Below are 15,536 nucleotides of genomic sequence, written 5' to 3'. Positions count from 1 at the left end.
AATGAAACAATTCGATTACTCAGACCGTATCTCATTTAATCAAATTTCAATGAGACACGTAAATATTACTTCCAAAATCGTCCGTCAATTTTAAATAATTTAATTGACTCGTAACGTTATACGATCAATTAATTGATTAATTAAGAGTGTTGCCCTTTAGGTATGACCTAGGGGATCAACTGATCACCACCGTCGCACGACAGTAATGTCAAACTCTAGTAAGCCAATCATTACCGATATGTGTGGACCAGTTGACAGTAAATATTACTTTCCAATTGTATTCTTTATAATGAGACTTAAACATATGATCATCATGATCAACAGTTGTGATCGCATTATTGTCGGAGGACACATATTTCAACAATCTCCCACTTGTCCTCGACAAGTGTGCGTCACCAATTCTCTTGTCCTATTACTATCTCCCACTCAATGCAAGGTGTCTTTCAGGTCGTACTTGCAAGTGATCATATCGAGAGTGGTTTCCTCGATCTGGAGAATAACTGATTGACCGGATTTATCCACCATGGATACATTCCGAGCGTGGCCACGCATTTCCAGTTCATTACTCCTCGAGTGGCCCTGAGATATTGTTATAACCCTGACTAGAGGTGGACAATTCCTATCGCACTCATTCCCTTCAACTAGCCACAACCATCATAACTCAAAATATGCCCATTTGACCCCATTTACGAAGGTCGTAGTAACACAAATCAAAGTTAATCTGAAACTGTGTCATCTTAGGAGAACAGTCTTTAGTCAAAAGAATCGACTCATTAGAATACTATAGCAGCTCTTGCCGCGACCAGGCTATATAAATTTGCCAGAACTCTATAAGCGGTCATAAGGCCCGACAAAATGTTCCTAACAGTCCGCCTATGTGATCGACTAGTCATTCTTATATGACTTTATGGCACTTGAACTTGCCATCAATCGCATCACATTCTAGTCACTTCGAGACGTCACCTCATGTAAGTAACTATGGGCAAATACAATGCTAATCCGTGTTCACTTAAACGGGGTTCAATTGTCTCTACAACCCGTTGGATGTAACAGAGTATAAGGTGAGTTAATAATAACTCAAAAGACAAATGTCGACATCACACTCGGGTAGTCAATACCATATTACAACCTTGTGATGCATATCGTAAGTGTGTAAACACTTGTTGATTGCAATAGAAGTTTAATATGTTACGTGTCCATGTGTTCAAACTTCTTAATCATATTATCCTTTACATTCATGTTATGACTCATAGCATGAACCTTACCAAGTACACATCAAGGTTTCCGACCTTGGTTTCGGTTCTTTATCTTGAAAGAACTTCCTTATCGATTATCACATAACGAACGAATTTGTGGTGAAAGATATAACTTATACTGATCAAGTACTCCATCCACACACAATGCACTAGGTATATGTTTTGTAGAGTCTTGCAACAATTTGACAAGATGATTAGCCTAACACTTCTCATAAGTCCTAGCATATTTAGGAAAGATTAGTTTTGAGCAACTTCTTATTCAACTAAGTATCTTTCCAAACTTCCTATTTCTCCTCTTGGCTTGAAAAGTTTAGGATTTTCATAAATCTTTACGTGTGTTCGGATTTTCTATAATATGTGCAACCTCTTGATACATAACAGAGTATTCTGTCAAACACCGAAATCGCTCATCGAATTCTTCTCGAGAATTCATGTCGTTTCTACTATGGCTTACCAATGATTCATCATGCTCTTATGCATATGATTCATAATTGGACATGGGCATGATTATTCTAATGGCGGAAACATTAGTAACTTTTAATCATGTCATCAACTATATTTAAGTTCAAGGAACGACCATGACTGCTAATGGCAATTCCATTTTCATTTAAATGAATAACCTATGTTTCTTGTTGATTCGATGTATATCTTTCAATACTTATCCGGTCAACATCTCATGATGTAGTTGGATTCATCATGGTCCATTTTCATCCAGAATTGGAAACTCAAAACTTCCTTTGTGAAGGAAGGTATTAGCTCGTCATTCTTCAATGAGTGATGAGTTATAAACTTTTACAAGATGATTGCTCCCACTAAATTCCATGTCTTCACATGATAATTTCAAAACTCCCACTTAATTCCACATGTTTCGAAATTGATTACTCAATTGAAAACATTTAAAAACTGGAATGTATGTTGCTTTGCAAAGTTATTAAGATGAAGCCATATATGTTCCCATCATATCCTTTCAAAATTCCTATTTTGAAGAGGTATCATCTTAACCTTATGGAAAGAGATTTCAATCTCTAGTTCGTTCATGTCATAATGATACGTAGCAATGTCATTGTTTAAATATAAATAATATCTAATACACGTCCTTCAAAATATCCCTTTCAGAAGGAGTTTTAACCAATTCATTTTCATAATGTGGTTAAGAAATGACTTTTGCGAGGTTAAAAACTTAGCTATTGAAGATATCGGTATATCAATCCTTGAAACTCGTTTATTACTAGTATGTTACTTTGATTCATTTAGGCTCGTAAGTAAAGTTTGAAACTATTGGTGAAAATTTTATCATAAACTAGTCAATTAAGACTTTACATTTAGTCATTCTTGTTCCAAAACTTCCTTTTGGTCTCCTCGTGTAGTTATCTTGAGAACATAATCTTATGATTACTTCACTTGGTCTCTTTAGTCATATAGAACTTACTTGAGACCATATATCTCATCTATTGGGTATACTATATAAATAGATATACCTCATTCAAATCATTCTACCTTGCGTAGATCTCATTTACACAAGTACACAAATTTATCTTGCCTCGTATGTTGTGTTCTCATTTTTTTTTCTCCCACTCTATCTTTAGAATAAATACACTATATATTCAAAGATAGCATATGAGACACAAATAATGAATTTGAAGTATAAGGAGAACTATCTCATAGGTTGACTAATAGTTTTAGATTTCGCAAGTGTACTTGGTGATTGACATTCCTTTAAAAGAGTTCATAGACTCAAAATCACTTTGTAAATGATCATACACAAGCCTTAAGCATGTGGACATATAATGAATCCCGTCATTATATTTGTCTATTAGATCACTTTAAGTGAATAATCATATGTTTCTAAGAGAAAGCATTTAAATACGAATTTTAGAACAAAGGATAACATGATAAAACGGGTGACTTGGGTTGCAAACCAAGCCACCATTATCCAAAATACAACCAATTATCCAAAATACCTTTCCATGTCGAACACGGAAACTTAAAGGTTCTAAAATCAAAAACATGATTAAAATAAGACAATAAAAAGCAAAGCTCCATGAAAGTTATTCCTAGCTTCTTGATGGTTTCTCAAGCTTGCTTTTCTTTTCCCTTGTCTTTGCTTGGTGGAGGCCCTATTTACAATAAAAAGGGAGATACATTATCACAACTTTGTATCACAATACCATAGTTGAAATAGAAACATAAAAGAAAGGATAGTCATTTACCTACTGGAGTAATCTTTCCAGCCTTAATATCACCAAGGTATTTGGAACAATTTCTTTTCCAATGTCCAATACCATTACAATAATGGCATTTATCAAGAGGACCCTTCTTGATTTTTGAAGTGCTAGCATCATTAGCCTTAGCTTTGGTGAAAGTGGGAGCTTGTTTCTTACCCTTCCTCCCATTCTTTTTTAACTTCCCCTTGCTCTTAGTGCTTATGTTAAGCACATCCTTTGGTGGGTTCACATTTAACCCCATGTCCCTCTCGGCTTGCACAAGTAACTTGTGCAATTTTTCAAGAGACACATCCTTGTCTTGCATGTTAAAATTCACCCGGAATTGAACATACGCTTTGACTTTGGATAAGGAGTGAAGAATCCTATCTACAATGAGTTCTTTGGGGATTTCAACTTTTTAAATCTTCAAGGTCTCGACTAGCTCCATAAGTTTGAGCACATGAGGGCTAACCTTTTGGCCCTCTTTGATGTCGAGATCAAAGAATGCCGCGGCCGCCTCATATTGGACGATCCGCGGAGTTTGTGAAAACATTGTCACAAGCTTGGAGTAAATTTCATTAGCGGTAACCATTTTAAAGGCTCTCCTTTGGAGATCCGACTCCATCGCAAATATCAACACGTTTTTCATTGCGGCGGACTCCTTATGGTAAGCCTCATATGCTTCCCTAGTAGCGGCGGTCGACCTAGTATTAGGTTCGGGTGGAGAGGCCTCGGTTAGGTAACGAAGCTTGTTGTCACCTTGGGCTGCTAATTTGAGTTGGGCATCCCAATCGGAGAAATTTGACCCATTCTTTTCAAGTTTACATCGATCCATGAAGGATCGGAGCCATGATGAATTAGCGAGAGGCGTGGCGTTAGGGGTTGCTGTTGCCATTTGTTATGAGAAAAGAAGTGGTCTACAAAACAAAATAGAAGGAGTAAATCAAATGTCGTTTTAATAATAATACTCGTAAAAATGTATAATTTAAACAAGTTTTATGCATTTTTCTAGTGACCTCTACCCAACTAGATAAATGATTCCAAGACCCAAATTCATATCGACTTAGGCACGGTAGGGCCGATTCATCCTTTATCAATATAACTCGGTGGATTAACGTTTAATCGATTCTACTTTTAGAACTCTTGGTCGATAAAATTACTCTAATGTTTATCTATAGCCCGGAACACATGCGACTACGGTCACGAATACTTCCGTTGAGCTCAATCCAAATTTCGAATAAATGTGTCCATGATCCAAATCCACATCAACTTGGGCACGGTATGGCCGATGAAACCCTCATTAACATGAACTCGGTGGATAAACATTCATCACCCACTTCCCCTACGTAACAAGGTTTGTACCCCGGTAGGGCCGAGTGCACTCCCCTCGCGAAATAGGTTTTCATGGTTTCTACTAGTTGGTAAGGCTATGTCTCAATTGTTTATTTTAGCGAGAGGTCATGTCAATTTATTATCTATCACGTTTTAAGTGAACTAAAGCGGTGAACTACGATAAGTTTTAATTGACACGGTCGATAAACTCGATAAAAGATGATGCATGTTTTACTTATGGCGATTTAGCGATGCATGCGACATATAAATAAAATGCAAAGCATAAAAAAAAATCCTAGTATGGCCTTCCTAAAATAGAAAAACTATTTAACTATTACATATTCGGAAACCAACTCCATTGGTCCCTTGAACTTCGGTTGTTGCACGCATCTCGAGGTAACACCGTCTTTATGTATCGTCTTCTTGAAGAAATCCGTCTTTATGAACTCCGGTAAAATAAATAAAATTACATAACAAATTACATAATTTCCTATTATACATTTGTAACTAAAATAAAATAAATCTATTAAATTACAAAACGGTGATACGAGATCACAATAAATTACAACCGAATCGATATTCCCATACATTTCGGGTAATACCAATTAAAAACTATGGCCATACTAAGTAAAATTACATAATTCAAAATTACATAAAATAAAATTTATGACAATCATAAAGAAAATGCAGCATTATATTATGTATGAACATGCCAAATTTTATGCTAAATCGCCTTTAAGTAGCCAATATCGTATATTACTCGGTTTTTACGGATTTGCATGATTCAACATTTTACAATCACAAAATACATAAATTCATATTTATGCATAAGTTAATTACCCTAACCTCTTAGGACTCAAAATTTAGTCTTCACTAATTATTTGACCATAATTAACTCATATATCTAAAAATTGTTCATTAATGGACCTAAAAATTACAATAAAACGCTATAAACTTCAAATAAATCACAAAAATTTCAAATAAATTCAAAACTTGAAATTTAAACTCATGAACATTCTGGAAAAATACCATGACACTCATAATGTTCAAAAACTTAGGTTAAAAAGTTCTAAATTTATCTGGAAAAACAATGTTGCGGTTTATCGGTTTTAACAAAAATAATCATAAAAACATGAGAAAAATTATATTCATCAACTTTTCAATTTTAGATCTGAAAAAGATAATAAAATGCAACATGTGACTCTTTTCCTTAGTCATAGAGTATGTTTTATTAATATTTCACTAATTAAGTCACTATTTATGCTATTGTTTTTCAAAAAATCATAAATCATGCATAAAGACTTCAATATAGCCTATTATTTTACACACATCTTGTAAAATTGCATGTGACAACATACTAAATTTCTATGACCAGATTCTAAATTTATCTCATATTAACCTATTTTTCATCTAAATCCGATTTTAATAATGAAAAATCCATTTTGCGAGCATAAGAAGTCCAAAAATTATGAAACTTTACAGGTCATCTTAAAATAATATATGTGATAACATATCCAAAAATCACTGGAAAATTCGATTGTTACCTAATTTTAGTCCGAAAATGACATTTTATTCATAAAATCATATTTCAATGCCATTATTGTATAATATGAACAATAAAAATCCATAAATTAACCAAAATATTCTAAAAACATTTTAGGACAAGAAATTTTAACATGCATGATGATTTTCGTGATATATCATAATAACACAAATTAAACAAGTTTTATATGTTAATCGTATAACTCGGAAAAACTTTTAACCGATTTGCATGCAAACAACCAAGGCTCTTGATACCGATTGAAGGAAAAGTAGATCTATATACTCAACATATTCATATATGTTTTAGGTTAATTTAATCATAAAATTAATTGGTGATCTTATGCATGCAAACTATAAACAATATAAAGAAGAAATCTTTTATCTTACATTAGAATTTCGGTTTATAAGGGCACAAGAGAGATCTCCTTCTCTCTTGTTCTTGTGCTTTCCTTAATGGAAGAACTAAGATCCAAGTATAGGATCTCTCCCAAAGTATAATACCCAAGGCACACTCTTAATAAAATTAATATTATGAATACTAGTACAACATTAATTTAGTGATAAAATTGACCCAAAAATCTTTTGTTTTTGGTCTCCTAAAAACCGGTTAAGAGGAGACGAAGAAGAAGAAAATATTTTATCTCTTTAAAATATTTTTGATGAATGAATTGAATGAATGAACAACAAAAACATTTTGTGTATATTAGGTAAAAATAAGAGGAAAAACCAAAGTGGTTTTTCCTCTCAAAAACCGGGTGGAAGAGGGGATTAGAGGGAGCCAATGCATGCTTGAGTTGTTCTTCACAATGACAACTAGTTTGCATGGCTAGTTTAGTAGGTAATCATTGTGCTTACCACTAACAAAATCAACTTAATTTTTGCCTAATCCACCTCTTAATTTCGGCACATATAGATAATATGGACTCCATATTATCTTTGTCAAAATGTCAATTTGTCTTATGTCATATGTTACATAAATTTGTTATGTATTTTTAACATATTAAAAATCAACGTATTATTAAAAATACGTCATATACAAAAATCGACTTAGCAATTCGCAATTACTTGTACCAAAATATTTTGTCCATTATAAATCACAATAAATTGTATTTAAAATAATTCATTCAATCACAATTGTTTCATTAAACAATAATTTCATCTGAGTAATGAAATAATTCGATTACTCAGACCGTATCTCATTTAATCAAATTTCAATGAGACACGTAAATATTACTTCCAAAATCGTCCTTCAATTTTAAATAATTTAATTGACTCGTAACGTTATACGATCAATTAATTGATTAATTAAGAGTGTTGCCCTTTAGGTATGACCTAGGGGATCAACTAATCACCACCGTCGCACGACAGTAATGTCAAACTCTAGTCAGCCAATCATTACCGATATGTGTGGACCAGTTGACAGTAAATATTACTTCCCAATTGTATTCTTTATAATGAGACTTAAACATGTGATCATCATGATCAACAGTTGTGATCGCATTATTGTCAGAGGACACATATTCCAACAATATCTAATTTATAATGAATTGTTTCTCATGTGCTTAATTGAGTTAAGTACTTTGAAACGTTAAATCATTTTGGTAACTAGATTTGTAGGAAATCAAAATTGACCAAAATACCGCAACCACTTCAGTGAAAGTTTTAAGACTAAACGAACGAATGAAGAGTAGTCTTCATGAAATTCAATTTTTGTTCTCTTAGCAAAGACTCATTGAAATGAGTGGGAGCATTCTCTTAAACCGTTAAGAATAGGGTGAGGTTTAAAGAAGTAAAATTAGAATGGAATTGATACAAGGTAATGTTAAAGGTAAAGTTATTGAGAATGTCGATACTAAACCTATCAATCCCGACCGATAAAGTTTCCATTGTCTTAATTGTTGGACGCTAGAAAGGAAACTACCCCAAATTATTGAAGAATCAACAAGTTAGTTGTGGGACATCTAATGGGATCTTCTTCTTTAAATGTTTATTCGTTTAACATAAATTTTGCTAGTACTACTTCGTCAATATTAGAAACCGGTGGTGGTTTTCATCATTGTATTTCATACATAGGATGATTAGAATATGACGACTAGCAACAATGATGTCGAGAGATAGAGTCATTGTGTACTCAATCTAGTTTTAGGTTTATATTTATACCTTAATTATGACTATTAAGTGAATAAACTCTAAATAAGAATATAATTTTGTTAAGATACATAAGAAGTTCACTTTTGTGACCCTATACACCATGATTTGATGTATGGCTAGCCCATTATCAAAGATTATTATATTCTAAACCAAACTAGAATGATATATCATGTAGATGATGCAAGACTCAAATTGGTAACCCAAGATTAAACCTTAAATTCTAGAATGATGAACGCAAAGAGTTATCGAGTACTCTTGAAACCATTAGATTGTTAATCTTATGGTATATGCGTATCTTGCATTCAAAGCAAGATGTCTCGTGCCTTTTGGTTGAAAAGGAGATCGAGGTTGTAAATCATTGATACAGAATAGGTTGATCATTTACTTTTACCAACGATTTAAGTTGACACTAATGTGTTCACTTAATAAGGTAAATAAAGAAATCTTTGAAGAAGTTCAAAGAGTTCAAAGAATCATGATTTAGTCGTGATGAGATTATCAAAGTGAAGACTTTGATATAAGCCATAGGAAATGTGATATAGTATCACAATTAATCTTTCTTAGCACGCATTATGGGATAATGTGTGGTTGGATAAAGAAATCAAACGCTATTCGATATAGTTTGGACTTCAATCAAGTTACTTTGAGTTACTTGATCCTTTTGGGGATTTTATCATTTTTTTTAAATTATTTTTCCACTAAATCTAAAACGAATCATGTGAGATATGAAATGGTAGGGTACCATGTTTGTAAGTTTTCACAAGAAACAAATGCTCATTTTTCCTTACAATAATCACGAGTACAACAGGATTGTGGCTCGTAAAGCTGTCTTTCTAAAATACAAGTTTATTTCTAGAAGACAGAGTGGGAGAAATTATTAAAACCCACAAAGAATGTTATGTCGCAAGAAACTGGTTTTTCTTGGTTACATGAGACGTTTTATGTAAAACGTTGTTTCTTCAAAACCTAGGAGGTTAAAGTCATCACTTGTTGAAGATGATGAATTAGTGTTACTCTTAGAAAGTAAAGAGCTTGCAACTTACAAATAAATTGTTTGATTCAAGTTGATAACTTCTGGAAAGTAATGAACATATGACTTACACGAGAGTGTTTAAGTCACAACTCAATACAAGGCTTAGAGCCATGAAAATCCGAAATAAATTCCAAGTGAATTATTAGATATCAAAGCTTGATTGGTAGCAAAGGGTTTTGCACTAGTTGAAATGCTTAAGTCTATTTGGATCTTCTTAGGAATTGTGTTTCATTATGAGATATATATAGCGAGTGAATCTAAAACCCACTTCTTCAATTAGAAGGAATGTATTCAATACATGTCTTGAGTTTTGTAGATTCTTGCCATCCTAAGATAATGTGAAACTTAAGAGAGGACCTTAAGTAGGACATCAATGAGTTGGAATCAATGTTTTGATCATCTTATAAAACTTTTCTCGATAGGTCGATAAGTTGTGCTTATACATGAAGTTTAGTGGGAGTTACGGTAAATTTAATTAGTCTAATATGTGGATGACATATTGATCATTGGGAATAATTTAAGACTTGGAGTAATATAATACATCTTTAATATCCATATTTATGTAGATAAATCCACATGATATTAGCGTCAAATAAGAAGTCTTATGTTGATAAGATTCATGAATAGTTCAATCAAGTTGAACATATTTGATTGATTCCATTTGCTTCCGCTGCCGGATCAATTAAATGAGTAATGATGTATAACACTTCAAATACCTTGAGTATGATGAATTGTTTCAAATCAAATTTAAGTAATAGTTACCAAGTAAGCCATATAGATTATTCTTAAGTGCTTGAGGAAGCATTAAGGATGGAAAGTTAAGTGTTTTTGCAAATCACAAATTTGTGTAAGGGCTTACACTAATGACTTTTGAGATTGTATAAGGTTTCGGACAAAAACCGTATTCAAAACACCTAAAGATGGTTAAAGTACCATTGTGGCTATGTTATTTAAGAAATAGATTTTCTAGAATCGTTCTAGGCAATAAAGAACAATGAGAAATATTTACAACGGAAATTGAGTACACTTGCAATCGTGGGATGTGCAAGAGGGATGAGTCCCACACACTGTGAAACAGTGGGAGCTATTTTAAGGCAAGAAAGCCTATGTCTAGATTGGATCTAGACACGTACTCAGAAAGTTTTGTAATGCAAATGTATACATTACAAAGGAAAACGAGTATGTAGTAAGGTTGAGTTAGGTACAAGAAGTTGATAAAACCTACTAACCAAAGCCTTCTCATAGGCTTAACATGATGAGTCATGTCATATGTCATTTAAATTGCATTGAGATGAACAACTACATATAAGATGAAAATGGATTTTAAAAATATGAAGTAGTAATCAGGTATTGACTTTTCATATGTGATAATCACATTTGTCGTTCGAGTTTTTAAATCTGAAAAATCCTTTTATACTTTGTTACATCCAGATGGGTTGTAGAGACAATATTGAACCCCGTTAAAGTGAACCTGGATGAACATGGTATTCGCCCATAGTCACTTGTATGAGGTGACGTCTCGAAGTGACTAGAGTGTGATGCGATTGATGGCAAGTTCAAGTGACATAGAGTCATGTGAGATGACTAGTCGATCACATAGGCAGACTGTTAGGAGCACTTTGTCGGGCCTTATGACCGCTTATAGAGTTCTGGTAAATTTATATAGCCCGGTCGTGGCGAGAGCTACTATAGTATTCTAATGAGTCGATTCTTTTGACTAAAGACTGTTCGCCTAAGGTGGCACAGTTTCAGATTAACTTTGATTTGTGTTACTACGACCTTTGTAAATGGGGTCAAATGGGCATATTTTGGGTTATGATGGCTGTGGCTAGTCGAAGGGAATAAGTGCGATAGGAATTGTCCACCTCCTTGTCAGGGTTAAAACAATATCTCAGGGCCACTCGAGGAGTAATGAACTGGAAATGCGTGGCCACGCTCGGAAGGTATCTATGGTAGATAACTCCGGTCAATCAGTTATTCTCCAGATCGAGGAAACCACTCTCGATATGATCACTTGTAAGTACGATCTTAAAGACACCTTGCATTGAGTGGGAGATAGTAATAGGACAAGAGAATTGGTGACGCACACTTGTCGAGGACAAGTGGGAGATTGTTGGAATATGTGTCCTCCGACAATAATGCGATCACAACTGTCGATCATGATGATCACATGTTTAAATCTCATTTTAAGAATACATGTGGGATGTAATATTTTACAGTCAACTGGTCCCCACATATCGGTAATGATTGGCTGACTAGAGTTTGACATTACTGTCATGCGACGGTGGTGATCAGTTGATCCCCTTAGGTCATACCTATAGGGAAATACTCTTAATTGATTATTTAATTAATCGTATGCCGATACGAGTTAATTAAATTGCTTAAAATTGACGGATGATTTTGTGAGGATAGTTAACGTGTCTTATTGTAATTTGATTAAATGAGATACGGTCTAAGTAATCGAATTGTTTTATTACTTAGATAAAACTATTGTTTACGAAACAATTGAAATTGATATGTAACGGTCTCAAGAAACAAGTGTTCCTTAAGACAAAAGAAAACAAGATAGAAATCGACAAATCTAAACGCAATAAAATCGTGCTCCCCAGCAACGGCGCCAAAATTTGATAGGCTAAGTCGCACACCTAACAAAGATAATTTCCCTGCACAATTTAATTTAGCAATAGGGGTCGAACACAAGGAGACGAGAATTGCACTATGAAATGCTATGAATAGATTTCTATCAAGGTCGGTTACAATTGGTTTGGTTTGTTGGTTGGTTTGATAATTAACAAATAAAATGATATAGCAATATATGATTAAAGGAGTCTAGGGGAGTCGGGTCACACATACAATTGTAAATATATATTCATATTAAACTCGGAAATAATAACATTGTCAATTGTTTAGGCTTAAAGACACCCACCTCACGATATTAGTGTCAACCATAGACCGGGTCCTAGAGAAACTCTCGTTTTATGACTAGGTCATCCTACTACACATGCTTAGTCTAATCCGATTCCGTGCCTCTCGACTTATAGAACGAATTAACAAACTTAATCAATGAATAAGGCCTTTAAATAAAGATTAAACGCGATGATACAAACATGTGATAGAAATAATTAAGACAATATTATATCAACCTAGTTTATCATTTTACATATATTAGTTATTGCATGGCTTCCCTAGTCCCTAGACTAAAGAAAATTAGCTACTCATCTTGAAATGTAAACTACAAACTATGTTGTATGAAATATTAGACGTGCTTATAGAAATGATATAAACTAAGTGATGAATCATAAAATGTAATAACAAACTATGTGATATAGTAAAAGTACTAATGATAAAACTATATGATAATTAAAATAAAAATATAAACTAATAAACTAGAATTAGAATTACCGAAATGGAAATGGAACTTGAACTAGAACTTGCAAGGTAGAACAAAATGAGAACCAAAAGCTTGAATAATAACCAAATGTTTAATAACCAAATGCTTAGCAATATTAAAAGTAAAGATGAAAACTAAGAGAGAATTTTGTGCTTAAGGCTAATAGAGAATGAAATAGTGTATGAAGACGTATGAAAAGATGTCCTACAATGACGGATTAAGGCCTCTATTTATAGTAAAATAAGGGCATAACATAAAAGTCCAATAGGGGGTTAACCCCGATCGGGGTTGCCAGCCCCGATCGGGGTTGCCAGCCCCGATCGGGGGCGTGGGTTTCCGGCTACAATTCTTCATCTCTTTATTAAATGCTCCAAGGAATCACATGCAACTTCACTAATTCTCCTTAATCACCCGGTTAAATGTGATATTTAGCATCCAAAGAGTATCCTAAGAATGCTAATTGACTTGGTCTTTGGATTACTTTTTGGGCTTGACTTTCATTACTTTATTTTTTTGGCTCCAATTGTCATCATGCTTGCTTCTACTTAGCTTAGTGAACTTGGTGCTTGCTAATGTGATAGGAAAAAGCCTCTAAATGCTTAGATTTCTACAAAATGTAACAAATACAAACAATACACCTAGAACACAAGATTAGCTCTCAAATATACTAATTAAAGTATGATATGAAATCAAAACCGAGCTAAAATGAGGGGTAAAAGTATATATTAAATTAACACATCAATGCTCCCTAAGATAAAAGACAAAAATAAACAAAAACAAACAGAAGGTTATTTGATTAGGTTATTTTCAGTCATTTGGCCTTAATCAAAGTAAAGCTAAATTACTACTAACTAATAGCTAGTGGTAAGAAGGGTCGAATCCATAGAGAGGCGAGGTAATTATTCTAGTTTGTTAATATTTAAGTCTGTCTTAAAGTAACCAATTTTGGGGGGTTTTGAATGTTCGATTCTAACAACTAATAACAAGTGAAATAAAGATGAATAATAATAATAATATTAATGAGTCTAGGGATCGGGTTCACTAGCTAGTCATCAAAGGGTAAGGTTTAATTCATTGATTGAGCAATTTATATTGTTGAAAGTCATATGATCTGTCGAATATAATATGTCTTTTTATATCTAAACTTAACATGAAATCTCTATTATTAAGTCGGTCTAATTCAATTATCGTGGCTTATACTAGTCTTAACCATGTCGGTGATAATCCTAATTTATGCAAGATTAGTTACTCAATTCTGATCAGTAATTAATCAACTCAATTTAAGACGATAATTAAACAACAATCAAAAGCAATTTAAAAATCAATTCATAAGTAACCCCTTTTCTAACAACCTAGGTCCCCTTTCACCCTAGATAAAAGATTTAGCTACTCATACTAAAGGAAAGAACAACAATAGCAATAATAAGAAACATGATGAACAATAAAAGATGAATAACGATTGAATAATAATAATAACTGAGGAAAGATTAAAGAGTACCGTAATAATGAAGAACAAGGTAGAAGATCCGAACAATAAACTAAACTAAACTAAGAGTTTTTAGGGTTTTCGAAGTAAAAAAAAAAAAGCGTAAAATAAATTAGGGTACGGTTTAGGTATTTATAGCAAAACATAACCGACTTAAGGAAAATTGCGGAAAATATGGAATTAAGTGGTTCCTCGATCCAGCCTCTATGTACTCGCTCGAGTCACCAACTTCCTCGATCGAGCCCAACTCCAGTTGATCGAGGCACCATCTTGTTTCAGCTCCTTTTTTCATGTTGTCTTCTTAACTTCTCTTCCTTCATTCTTATGGATTCCCGTGTCATGCTTCGTGTATTCCTTCATACCTACTATGTGATGCCCATTTCATTTCTTTGCTTCTCAAATGCATCATTCCTGCATTAAACATCAAATAGAGGAAGTATCAACGTTCTAACATAAAAGGCATGTAAATGGTATAATCTACCACGAAAACCGTATCAAAAGCAATTAAAGGGAGGCATAAATACGTATATAATTATGACTCATCAGTTAGCTGTTGTAAGATTAGTGAGATCAATAGATTTGAGTACCATATTTTTAATGATTGTGGAGCTGGGAGTTGTTACTATACATAATAGGTTATATTTTGCGTATTACTGATAGACTGGTTGAGGATTACCTTGGGAGCATTCATAAGTTTATTTTCCCCTCAAGAATATTTTCTTCACCACGCCTTCGTCCTCCAATTCCCACCCCCCCTCTTCCCATAATTACCTTCACTTTCCTTCTTTTCTCTTTTGTTGAACCACCACTAGCACCTTAATAATCAACCATAATCAAAGCGAGCTTTTAGATGTGGTACATGCTGGTCAATTCAGTAACAAGAAATCAGTATGTATTCCTCAAGATCAGATTAATGTTAGTCTTCAAAACTAGCACCGAATTATGCTAGAAATTCTGTATGTTTTCAAATGCATTTGTTGGAAATTCTGTGTATGTTCTATTAATGGTGATGCATTGAAATTTTGTGTATCTTCATCATCATTAACCCACTGAAAGGCTCCCACTCAAGATGGATTAAGGGCATAAGACTTGCCCAACCTTTCTCTTGCAATTATTGACAATCTGATTCCAAAGACCTATA

Source organism: Silene latifolia, chromosome 1 (genome assembly GCF_048544455.1).
Source record: "Silene latifolia isolate original U9 population chromosome 1, ASM4854445v1, whole genome shotgun sequence".
Lineage (NCBI taxonomy): Eukaryota > Viridiplantae > Streptophyta > Magnoliopsida > Caryophyllales > Caryophyllaceae > Silene > Silene latifolia.
Note: the sequence above shows the minus strand (reverse complement) of the source record.